Source organism: Tamandua tetradactyla, chromosome 5 (genome assembly GCF_023851605.1).
Source record: "Tamandua tetradactyla isolate mTamTet1 chromosome 5, mTamTet1.pri, whole genome shotgun sequence".
Taxonomy (NCBI): Eukaryota; Metazoa; Chordata; class Mammalia; order Pilosa; family Myrmecophagidae; genus Tamandua; species Tamandua tetradactyla.
In genome coordinates this window covers 126,449,662-126,463,202 of record NC_135331.1, presented here as the reverse complement: position 1 = coordinate 126,463,202, position 13,541 = coordinate 126,449,662, and the positions used below count along the sequence as shown (strand labels likewise).

At 39.0% G+C, this 13,541-nt stretch overlaps 1 pseudogene; it reads right to left on the bottom strand.

Annotated features, from left to right (window-relative positions):
• Positions 1 to 9,116: 9,116 nt before the first annotated feature.
• LOC143683314 (transcription and mRNA export factor ENY2 pseudogene) lies at positions 9,117 to 13,249 on the bottom strand (annotated as a pseudogene).
• Between the last annotated feature and the right edge of the window lie 292 nt (positions 13,250 to 13,541).

The window sequence follows — 13,541 nt, the reverse complement described above, 5'->3', positions numbered from 1 at the left end:
TATGGAAAATAATTTTTCAGTTAAAATTAAACATACACCTCTCCTTAGGCCCAGTAATTGACTCCAAGAAATATGAGAATATATGTTCACAAAAGAACATATAAAATATTTATAATAGCGATATTCCTAGTAGCCCAAACTTTGAAACAACATAAATGTCCATAAACAACAGAACTGATAAATAAATAAGGGTATATTTATACAATAAAATGATACTCAACATTTAAAAGGAACAAACTGCTAAATCACAAGACCACATGGGTAAATCTCAAGAATATGTGGAGGAAAGTAAGCCTTACACGAAGAGTACATACTCTATGATTCCATTTATTAAAGTTTTAGATCAGGCAAAACTAATATTTGGCAATAGAAATCAGAACCATAACTGCCTGATGTGGGACAGGGTGGAGAGTAACAGGAAATTTGGGGGATGATGTAGATGCTTTGTATCTTAATTGTAGTTTTGATTATGTGTGTACATAGTTATCAAAAATGTGAACGATATGCCTATGATCTGTATATTTTATTGTACATAAATTATATCTAAATAAAAAGAGTATTGAAAAAAGGTATGAAGAAAAATTATGCCATGTGGATTGTTTCAGTTTGCTGAAGCTGCCAAAATGTAATATAATAGAAATGGATTGCCTTTTTCAAGGGAGATTTATTAGCTTGAAAATTTGCAGTTCTGAGGCCGTGAAAAATGTCCCAATTAAGGGATCAACAGGATGATGCATTCTCTGAAGACAGGCTGCTAGAATCTGGGCTTCTTCTGTCAGCTGGGAAGGCACATGGCCAGTGTGTACTGGTCCTTTGCTCCTCGGTCTTATTGCTTTCAGCTTCTGTTCCCCTGGCCTCCTCTCTGAATTTCTGTGGGTCCTCTCTTATTATCTCTTATGGGTGCCTATTTTCCCTTCAGTTCTTCCTGGATTCCACATCTCTGCCTTTACCCTTTGCCCAGGCAGCATCTCTGACCATCCATCTGGCTTTTTAGATGCCTAATCAACATTCAGTTCTCTCTATAATATTGCCTCTGAGGTTATCTTCCTATGAGCCACCCACCGCAGTGCAGGCTGAGGGTAAGCTGCCCCTACTTTCTCACCCAAACTGAGCTTCCAAGATCCCGTGACTTAGATGATATGACAGAATTTTTGGAGAAGGAGGCATGACCAATGTACTTCAGACCTCTCACACCAGCTTCATTTCATATCTCCAACTGCTCCATTGATCATTTCCACTAGGGGAGTTTGGACTCATTTAAAAACATATGTCTTTAAGACCAAACTTATCTTCCTCCTCATTCAGGCTCCAACTTCCAGCTACCCTGACTCCTGCACTGGCAGCTCCATGATCCCAATTCCCTGGCTTGAATCCTTGGGGTCATCTTTGATTCATTCCAAATAAATGGAATGTTCAATAAATGACTAAGAAACTTCGTTTCTTTCTTTTAAATGTCTTCTGTAATCAGTTCATCAGTTCCTCACATCAGTTCCTTACATCCAAACAAAGTTCTCTTTGTTTCCAAGCTCTCCCTGACTCTAGTTTACCCAATGCCATTTTTCTAGTCTCTGCAGATCTCACATCAAAGGACAGGGCCATCAACTTTTCAGGTCTAGGAAGGTGAAAAAGTAAAAAATGCCCAAAGTCCTAGAAGGCCAGGGACTTTAGTTTTCTTTCTTATGTCCATTCATTCAACAAAAATGTTTTGAGTATGTGTTATGTACAGTCACAGGGGATATACCCATAGGTAAAAAACAAAAAACATTCACTTCTATTTTTAAGCACCTCACCACAGTCTAGAGGAAAGGACAGTCAATAATCAAATAACCACCAAGCAATACTATGAAAGTAAGTTATATAGTGTTATGAAGACACATAAAAGGGACATTTGGCCTCAGTCCTAGAAATATTCTCCAAACAGAGAAACAACTGAGCTGAGAACTATAAGATTGATAGAAAGCTGGTGTTGGTCTTGGGGAGAAAGGCTGGAAACATGAAATGTTCATATTCATGGAAGCAGCAGGAGACCTGTGTGAATAGTATGAGATCATAAAGGGGAAGCAATAGTACACGGTGAGGCTGGGGGTATGTTCTGCTGCAGGGGGATCGTAGTGGACTGCCTGTCTGAGCTGTGGCGCTTCTAGATCCATCACAGTGTTCACACTGACACCGTGTTTCCTGTGTGCTGCTCCTAGCTAAGGCCTAAGCATGGGTAAAGCACGGCAAGGGGGTGGGTAAGAGGAGGTGTTAGTTAGACATTCTGTAAGACAAGAAACTAAGACTTTAACAGGCGATGTTAGCTCAAAGAACCCTGTCTTGGTTTGCCACAGTTGCTAAGACAAATACCACAGAATGTGTTGACTTAAACAACAAGAATTTATTGGCTCACAACTTGAAGGCTAGAGCTCCAAAACCAAGATGTTTGCAAGGCCATGCTTTCTCCCAGAATCAGTAGTAGTCTGGTGCTAATAGTCCTCCATCCATGCAGCTTTCTCTAAATGACTGCATCTGAATTTCCTCCTACCCTGATTCAGTTTGGCCATACCTTAACTAATCTTATTTCCAAACAGGTTCACACCCACTGGAACGTGGATTAAGATTTGAATATGTCTTTTGTACGGTACATGATTCAGTCTACCACAATCCCTGTCAGCATGGCTAAAACTTTTTCAAAATTTTTCTAGAATCTGAAACTCTTCCTACCCAATCTTCCTTACTTCCCCTTCTCTTTCACAGGTTTAAGACCTGTATTTCAGTTTGAAGATGCTCTTATGTTCCACAGGGACCTCCCCTTTATTATCCACAGGTGCTTCCTCCAATAAATACCTTTCATATCTAATTCCATTTTGGCCTCTGCTTCTTGGAGAATTCAAACTAACACAACCTTGTAGGTCACGATTGGTATTTTTGGTCTTTATCCCAAGAGTAACAGGAAGCTCTTGAAGAGTTTTAAACTCTGGACTGATATGATCAGCTTTATGTTTTGAAGTAAAAATCATTTCTGGCAGGAGACTGGCTGTGGACAAGAGTGGATGCAGGGACAGCAATTAGGTATCTTTGTCAATGATCCAGATGAGATGATGGTAGTTGAATTAGGGTGATGGCTATGGAGATGGTAAGAAGTATATGGTATTAAAAGGTGTTGAGAAGGTAAAATCAATAAGACCTTGTAATGAGGCAGTGAGAGAGAAGGCATTAAGAGGTATAACTGTGGTTTCTGCCTTGTACAGCCGGGTGGAAGGAGGGGTCATTCACTGAGTGAGGAATGTCAGGAGAAAAGCATGTTTTCTAGTTTGCATGAGTCTGAAGTGCCTTTGAAATATCCAAGTGGAGCTGTCAGGCAAACAATTGCATATCTGACATTGGAGCTAAAAGAGAGGAGGTCTAGGCTGGAGGTATAAATTTGTTCTCAAAAGTATATAAGTGATGATATGTTACATTAAAGTCACTTTGAGGAGATATTAGAACTGAGTGAAACAGAAGAGGGCTTAGTTTTGAACCTTGAGGAACACCAATATTTATTAAGTAGCAATTTAAGCCAAGCACAAATGAACCTGTACAGGTGACCAGAAAGATAGGAGAAAATCTTTCATTTTATTCTTTGTTTCATTAATTTACCATTGTGTAACAAACTACCCCAAAACTTAGTGGTGTAAAACAAGTCATTTTATTGCTCACATTTCCGTGGGACAGCAATTCTGGCTGGGCACAGCTGGGTTGTTCTTCTTTTGCTTCACCTGAGTTCACTCCCTCAACTGGGGATGAATGGTCCAAGATGGCCTCACATATCTGGGGCATCAGCTGGGATGTCTAGAATGAAGGAGACAGCTGGGTCTCTCTCCATGTGTTTTCTCTCTTTCCCCATAGACTAATATTTTCAAGGAGGCTAGTCTCAGTTTTCTCACCAGCAAAGGCAGCAATTCCAAGAGGGCAAATCCCAAAGCATTAAAGGGATGTTGGCTGATAACCTGTTGATCAAAGCAAGTCATGCTGACAGTCCATGTGTGAGAGAGCTATATAAAAGCATGAAAACTGGAAGTACTGACACATTGGAGGCCATGGGTGTATACAGTCCACCCCAGCAATCCTCTCCTTAGGAACCTGTAATTGTTCCTTATGCCTTATCAAGTCCAATCTAAATTATTTCTCACCTCTGAATACTACTTACTGTTCCTTCTAGTCAGTCTAGTTCTTTCCTCTTGTGCTTCATTCTTGCTATAACTTCTGTCTGAGACTCTCTCATACCCTAATTTTACCCATCTTTTTGACTCATTCCAACCAAACTTTTTGCTCATCTTGCTCTCGGCCTAGAAATCCGCCCCACTCCCTTCCCTTTGGAGCTCACCGTCCTAAGTCCTACAGCAACATCTGGCCAATTCAAAGGTGAAATTCTCCATGAAACCTCCTTATATCAATCTTACTTTCATGGATCTTCCCTTTCTATAAATTCCTATTGATCTAATAATTGTATCAAATAATTTTGAATATATTATATATATGTATATTTTTTTCATGTTGGCTTTATATAAATGTACCTTTTTTCCACAACTTGATTGCAGATTTCTTGATGAAAGCAGCTGTCTTACACCTCTTTATCATAATAGCACATAAAGATGAACAAAGCAGTTTTATCAAGAATGTTAGAGTCTAACAGAGGAAACACCCAAATAAACAAGTGATTATTATAGAGCGTAGGTGCTATTTAAACCTTAAGTGCAGGAAGCTTTGGAAAAACAGTGAACAGGCTCTAATTGTTGTTGTTGTCTTTGTTTTTTATTTAAACTTGTTTTTATTTTCTAGTGGAGGAGGATATGATCAGGGGAGCCTAGAAAACATAGGGGACAACCAAAGCCCTATAATGGAGGCAACTGCAAAACAACTAGCAAGCAAAAGCCCAGGACAAGACAGAGGTCCAAATACACAGGGAAAACCCTGCACACTGCATTTTCCTTAGGCGGACCTTCCTGATAGGAGGCTGAAGCTCAAGATAATCTCTGTCTTATCGCCAGCTGGTTACAAAACCAAGAAACAGACATCTCAGGGAGTAAATCCCATGGTTAATATTTTAAAATATTAAAATGTACAGTGTGCAACAAAAGGGTACAAGACAAAGAAAGAAACAGAAAATGATAGTGTGCTGGTTTGAAATTATTATGTACTCCAGAAAAGCCAGGTTTTAAACCTGATCCATTCATGTGGAACCAGACCTATTGTTTGGAGTGGGAAACATTGGATCGTTTCTACGGAGATGTGACACACCCAATTGTGAGTGTGGCCTTTTGATTAGATGGAGATGTTACTCCACCCATTAAAGGTGGGTCTTAGTTTACCAGGGTCCTTTAAAAGGGGAAGCGTTTGGAGAAACCTTAGATGCAGACTCTTGGAGGACAGTTGCTTCAGAGCTGACAAAGACGTGGATGTTTGGAGAGCCTTGGAGTGTTGACAGACAGAGCAGATGTCTAGACTTAGACAGAGCCCAACAGACATTACCTTGACCCTTTCCATGAGATGCTAAGCAAGCCAGAACCCAGAGTTGTGTCCCGAAGGAGCTAAGTGAAGGCCCACAGATGCTAAATATTGCTAAGTGCCATGGTATGCCAAGCCCTGTCCAACAGTATTCCAGGAAACCCTAAGTGTACCCAGCGCTATAACTGAGACTCTACTAAAGTTTCACTTACTGTTTTGGTTTGTTAAATGCTGCCAGAATGCAATATAGCAAAAAATGGTATGGCTTTTTTTTTTTTAACATGGGCAGGCACCGGGAATCGAACCCAGGTCCTCTGGCATCGCAGGCAAGTATTCCTACCTGCTGAGCCACCGTGGCCCACCCAGTATGGCTTTTTAAAAGGGAATTTATTGTACATGTTTACAGTTCTAAGGCATAAAAATGTCCAAACTAAGGCATGCAGAAAAGAATACCTTGACTCAAGAAAGGCCACTGGAGTCAGAATACCTTCAGCTGGGAAGGCATTTGGCTGGTCCTTTGTTATTGGTTTCAAACAGCATCCCTGGGGCATTTTCTTTCTGCATCTCCAAAAGTCTGGGTCTCTTGTTGGCTCTGTTGCTTCTGAACTCTCTCAAAAATGTTTCCTCTTTTAAAAGACTCCAGTAAACTAATAAAGGCCCACTTTGAATGGACAGAATCACATCTTCATCTAATCAAAAGGTCCATCCCACAATTGGGTATGTCACATCTCAATGGAAACAATTCAATCAAAAGGTCCCATCCCACAATATTAAATCAGGATTACAAAACATGGCTTTTCTGGGATACAAAACAGTTTCAAAATGGTATACTCACTAAGTTTATTTTTCAGAAACCTAAAACCTCCAGATGGTTCCTAGGCCAGATAAGCCCTGACACTCAGAGTTACCAGTCTCTCCAAGAGCATCAACCCCATACTCTATATAATATCGAAACCCCTTTACAACATGAAGAAGTTACGATGGGCATAGCTCACATATCCCTAAAGATTAGGAGAACTGTCAAAGAAGAAGGAGGAGTTGTAACAGAGAAGAGAGGATTTAATAAATGAGTATGACTACTGAATCATTATATTGATATTGCTTTTTCAACTCCAGTGACTTAGAGCAGCTAGAAGGAAATATCTGCAATTGTGGAACTGTAACCCATACCATACTTTGGATTTTTTTTAAAACTACTTGTTAAAATGTACTTTGAAATTTAAAAAAAAAGAAAAAATTGCTCAAAGAGATGAAGGAAAGTTACAGAAAGAACTAAAGGATATGAGGAGTAAATGATAGCTAAAAATAAGCCAGACAAAGGAGGTATTCTAGGCAGAGGTTTTAGTAAGAACATAGTTAAGGAGAAAAGAGAGATCCTGGTTCTTCTGGAATCCCAAGCACAGGACTTAGTCTAGCTGGAGGACAGCAAGAAAAGAGCTCTAGTGTGACTAGTGGCCAGGGGCTTCAACCCTAGGAAAACCTTCTTCAGGTTCTTTTGTGTCTTTCATGATGACAGAGGTTAGGGATTTACCCAGTCTCAGGAGGACACTAAAAGAAACTTCTTGTCAGAGGTCAAGATGGGGGCAGAGAGATTGTATAGGAACCTTTGTGGTCACTGTTCCTTTAAGTGCAAGACTTCCGTGTTGCGTTTTTTTTTTTATCTCTTTTCAAATCCTGAAGAAAAGACCTGCAAAGGAGCTTCAGCCCTAGGCTCCACCTCAAGAAGTTAATGAAAACATTTTTGTGAAAACAAGAGGTCAAGGTTCCTATTATCTTTCATCTCAACCTGCAAAACTGTGTAAAATCATGTGACAATGATTATAATGGGCCCAATTTCAAACAGTGATAAAAAAATCTTGTACTATGTTCCTACTCTATAGCCACACTATAACACTATGGTTAGTGAAAAGTAATTTTACAAGCAAGTCACTAAACGAAGCTTCTCTGTATGTGGTTTTATTTTTTAAATAAAAATAGCTATAATCCCCAACCAACCTACACCACTAATTAGTCCCTTCTCAAGTCTTGTAAATGAGGTTAGTCAACCACACTTTAGAAAAGACCAGCTGTTTTGCAGAAAGCTCATGGGAAAACAAGGACAAAAATAAGTTTACTCCATCAAGCTGTTTTCATGTGGGCTCCTAGTGAGACAGCAAGTGTTTCAATGATGCATCTAACATAGAATTTTCTTTAGACATATCTGAAGCTCTAATAAGCCAGATCCTGCTGTGGGAGTAAATTAATCCCAAATACAAGTTAGGCATCTTGCAAAGGGTGTTCACGAAATAAATAACCTGCAATAGCCATTAATGGTTAGATCAAATTTAGTAGAGGGCAAATGAAACATTCCTAGTTTTAGTGGTCATTTGGGAAAAGCTAAATGTGCCTCCCAAATGACCTATTTATGTTTAAGTAGTTTAGAGGGAGACAGAAAACAGCTGATTATAGCTGTCAGGAATCTTTAACCTGTTCCTGGAGGAGTTCCCTCTCCTGCAATGATTAATTCAGTGACACATGCAAAATCTATATGTTTACCTTTCCTCCTTGTTAAGAAATTCTGAAGCAGTTTCATCTGTGAGGCTATATAAGACAAATAAGTTCATAAAGGTAATTTCCTGTGAAGTCAGCTTTATTAATTGTTCATCTTCCAGGGATAATTTTGTTTATGCCCAATGGCTTAAGATTCAGTTAGGTCAGTGACTCACATTTGTGTGTGTGTATGAAAAAAGAGAAAAATAGGGGAGAGGTAGAGAAATTGACCATGATTAAATTTGGTTTAATTTCAGGACTATTTGAACTGGAAAGGAATTCAGTTAGGAATCTTAGTGTGGTTATATAAATTATAAAAAAGTTGGAAACAACCTAAATGCCCAACAAGGGGCAAATAGTTAAATCATGTATGACCGAGCCACATAATGGACTATCATGTAAATACTGAAATGATATTTGTGAAGAATTGATATAACAAGTAACTAGATGGTCTAACTAATATTTTGAGGAAAAACCTGGAAGAAAACATATGAAAATGACAACAGTAAAAAGTTTGAGAGAATTATCTTTCTTTCTAATTTTTTCTTTCTATAACAAAATTTTCAAAAAAGACATATTCCAATTCTATAATTGGAAAATTTCCACTTTTATAAACAAACAAAAGTACATTTTAAAACTCATATTTTACAGATGCTTTAACATGGTTAAATTTAATAGCTCTGGTGCCTAGTGCTTTACAGTTTACAAAGCACTTTTACATTTACCCTCTATCATCAATAGCAATTGAGACCTTAGCACACCATTATTCCATTTAAATCAATTTAATTGTATTCCACTCTTAACAACATGACATTAAACCATGAAAATGGTTCAGTAGAGAAAAGATAATTCCAAAATGTAATTTTCTTTATGACTGCTCATGAAATGCATACAATAGATGTAATAATAAAAAAGATTATAGAAAAATTATTTTATTGAAGGTATTTTAAAACTCTCAGACAAAAATGCTGCATTCTGTCACCAATGCCCCACAAAACATTTTAGGCCTTTACAACTCGGCCTCAAGTCAACACTCAGAATCCACACTAAGCCCAGATTTTCTTGCCTCTAACTTTCCAGAAAGAAAACACCAGAAACTGAGCATATCAGATCTACACCCCCTCAACAACCCATCCCTCACACTCGGGCCAAGCTGCATCATTTTAAGGCTTAATGCAAATTGAAAATGCAAAGTCCCTTCTCTTTTTTTCGTTCATGAGATATTTATTAAAATAATACATCTAGGGAAAGAAATCAATACACATCATTACTGAAAACTATATACCATCATACAAAAAAGGAGTTTATTTTGGGAAATTGATTTCTAATTTATATCAAGTTTCACTTTCAGAAATAAAACCACAGAACAACACAATCGTAAAGGCTGGCATCCTGAGTAAGGAATGTTCTTTTGTCGGAATTCCTTCTTCACACCACCAGGTACCAGAGCTCTGCCTTTTGGAGTGATTTTAGCCACCAAGTCATTAACAGTAACGTGTTCCAGCCTTTTTTCTTTAATTACCTCTTTACAGTGTGTCTTCAATTGGTTTTTCCAGCCACATTCAATTAACTTAGCTATCAGCCATCTTTGAGGTATTCTTTCTCCAGTTTCGATCAACTTTTGGTTAATCACTGCTCCCATCTGCACATCTTTGTTTATCTTGCTAACCACACTCTTCAGCTGTCCGAACTTTGCAAAGCCCCACCTTAAAAAAAACAAGAATAGAGTACAATGATAGGCATGAAAATATAAAACTTTTTACTTTAAAAACACTTTATTACTTTAAAATGTAATAAGGGTAAAAGTGGTACATGAATAACAGTATAAACTTAAATTTGCAAAAAACTATTTCTGGTGTCATAATTTTATATAATCCACAACACCATATTTTATTAATGTGATGTTAATTAATTCCAAGATTTTTATGGCTTCTATGAAAATTCATTTATTAGGTAATCAGAATTTTAACTTTTAGCAACTTCATTTTCAAACCAATAAAACTGAATGCAATGTCAGTTGCTCTTTTCAAATGCGAGATTGCCAATAATTTTTGATAAATTTTAATTGTAAGAAGTATCTCTCTGTGGATGCAAGGTTATTGGAGCTCTTAAGAGTAATAGGTTGTGGCAGCATAGATAAATCTCTAATTATTTCCAAATACAAATTGTAGTACATTTAGAGATCATGATTATTGTGGCCCGATTTTCCTAAAAAGATTTAACTCTTCATACAAATCAGTTTCATGGAAGTCTGAATTTAATTTTAAATGTAAATGTATACAATAGCAACGTAATGGATATTTGCTTCAGAATGTTGTAACAATTTTCAAAACCAGAAATTCTAAACTCTTGGAAGAATTTTAAGAGCTGCCTAATATATTTTATTGCAAGGCTCATGTGCACACTTTTATTTTGTAACAAAATGACTTACAAAGTTTATTGTCAGACCACCAACAGTTCCTGTCCCAGTATTCATGCTGGAGAAGAAATATGAGTGCAGATGTCTCAGAGCTGGTTTCCTTGAATGGACACGTGCTGGCCTCCCCTGCAGGTCATTTAACTGCCTCCGAGCTGAATATACCCTTTCTCTTGGGACCAGGGCCACAACCACCACCACTGCTGCTTCTGCTGCTACTGTCACCATCGGGACCCAAGTCTCAGCTCCAGTTGCCCCCTTTGGGGCTCCCTGGACTGTTCAGGCATGAGCTGAAGCCTGATCTGGAGGGTGGGTGCACTGTTACTAGGCATAGCATCTCTTCTTCATGCACATGCTCCATTGTCCCATCAGACTTCATTTACAAAACCCAAGTTCAAAGATAAAACTATTAAGAATTTCGACAATGTGGACATGTAATTTCAATACAGAAGAATCAGAAAATGGTATGAATAATTCAGTCTACCACAAAAAAGGGGCGCTGAGTTAGGACAGGGTATTTTAAAAAGTATTAAGAATTTCAAGGCGGCTGCAGCAGAGCCGTAAACCAAGCACAGCGTCCCTGAAAGCAGGCCCTATGCGACCACACAGGTCGTGTGCCCATGGAGTGGATGCTGCCCACACCTACGTGTTGTCCTGTTTCTGGCCCCAACCTCACCTCCACTTCTCTAATACCAGTAATCTTGTTTCCCGTTCAAGTCTTTCTCTTGTTGCAGTCCTCTCTCATTATCTGAAGGAACTTGCCTCATTAAGTCATCTCTTTCTCTTCAATATTTTTAAATGATCAAATTCTTCTTCTTCAATGAAACCTCCTAAATGCCTGTGACCATGCTCAAATTCCCCCTGTCTTAAAACAGCCCTGCACACCTCATTAAATGCATTCCTATCTTTCTTCTTCCCTTTGAAGCTAAGTCCTGAAAGACTAGATGGAAATCATTGTTTCCACTTTCAGACTTTTCCTTTTATTAGCCATCAGACTTCTACACTCACAACTTCACCAAAACGTGTTCAGACCGATGCCACCAAATACTTTCTGACTGACAAATCTAAAGGATCTCTTTATTCCTCATCTTTCCTCTTTCATCTTTCTTGATGATAGATAACTCCCCACTCTTGAAATGCTTCCCTTGGATTCTGAGACCCCGTTTTGTCTCATTTCTCTCTTCCTTTTTTTGGCCAAGAAGGCTTTCTTAATCCCTTGATGCTTGATCCTGGCTCATCCTGAGAGTTCTGTCCATCTTTCTAGGGAGAATTACACCCCTGGGAGTCATGTCCCACATAGGACAGAGGGCAGTGAGTTCATCTGCCAAATTGGCTTAGGAGAGGCCACATCTGAGCAACAAAAGAGGGTTCTCTTGGGGTGACATTTAGTCCTAATTTTAAGTAGGCTTAGCCTATCCTTTACAGGAATAAGTTTCATAGGGGGAAAGCCCAAGATCAAGGGCTCAGCCTATTGATTTGGTTATCCCCACTGCTTGTGAGAATATCAGAAATTCTCCAAATGGGGAAGTTAAATATTTCCTCCTTTCTTCCCAGTCCCCCAAGGGGACTTTGCAAATACTTCTTTATTCACTCTCCAAACTACTCTGGGATATATCGGGACATCACACTAACCTGGACAAACCAACAGAGTCTCACACCCTATTCAAGATTCCATGTACTTATGGCTTACACTCCTTTTTATCTTCTACATGCTCAGGGCCTCCCAAACGATGTGCCACAGCCCACTGGTGTGCATGGGATATGAAACAGTCCTTGGCACAGTCAGGGAAGACCTGAGGAGCCATGGTGCTAAGAAATGGGTAAATTTCCTGACAGTCTACGTGTGAGATGTGAGACAAAGGGAAAAATCAAAGATGGCTCCCAGGATTTGGGCCTGAGCAACTGGAAGGATGGAGTTGAAATAAACCCTGGATGAGGAAGAATGAATGCATAAGTTTAGAAGGGAAGAGAAGATGTCAGTTCGTTAGTCATTCAAAGTGGGAATATTGAGTAGGAAGTTACACACAAGGCTAAAGTTCAAGGGACAGACCTGGGAGTCATAAAGATGTGTGTCATTTAATACAATGAGATCACCAAGAGAGTAAATGTAGGTAGAAAAGAGAAATCCAAGGTCTGAGCCTTGAAGTGTTCTGAAAGAGCACCCAGTGAGGTTGAAGGAACATTGGGAGACTCTGGCATCTTGGAAGTCAAGTAAGGAGAGAGTATAAAAGATAACATCCCAAACAGATGGTGTAAGAGAGGACTAAGAGTAGATCATTGGCTTTTGCAATATGAAATTCTAGTGGGACGGTAGTAATGAAATCCTGATTAGAGAATTCAGGATACAATGGAGGGAAAGGGCTCAGAAGCAGTGAATATAACAATTAAGAAAAATTTTTCTATGAAGGAAAAGAGAGAAAGAGGGTAGTGGATGATGAAGGAAGTGGAATTTATAAGTGGTGCCTTTTAAGATGGGAATTATGACTGTGTACTGTAAAACGAAAGAAAAAAGAGAAAGAAAAATGGAACAGGAGAGAATTCGGAGAATTGCTGGAATTCTGTCCTTGAGCAGTGAGAAGGGACAGGATCCTGTGCACAAATGAAGAAGCAAGGATCACAGCAAGGGCACCCCCAGAGCACCTGTGCACAGGTTAGGTACAGGAATACTGAAATTAAATTTTATGAAAGGATTAGTTTTGGAGACAGTTACAGTGAACGAGGAACTAAAATCTTCCCTAATGTCACTCTCCTGCTCTTCAAGGTGACTATTTCACACATCCTTTTCTTTCCTCACACTTTGAACACTGTCTCCTCCTCCTCACTCTCAGCAGATGGCATTGCTTCTTATTTCACTAAGAAAATTAAAGCAATCTGAAGAGAACTTCCAAATGTCCTCACCACCCCCATCTCTCTACTCACCTGCATCTGTGACTGTCTTCTCTTGTAATGGCATACAATAAACTATATTTGGTGCCTTGTCATACTGCCTGGTTTAGTCATAAGTTTCCCTTTTGAGCTACCAGTCCTGTGTATTACCAGACAAGCAAGTCTTGAACCTCCATGGGGTTTGGATGATAAGAACTGCCCTTAGCTTCTCTAAATGGCCCCTCCTGCTTTTTCTCCAAATGAC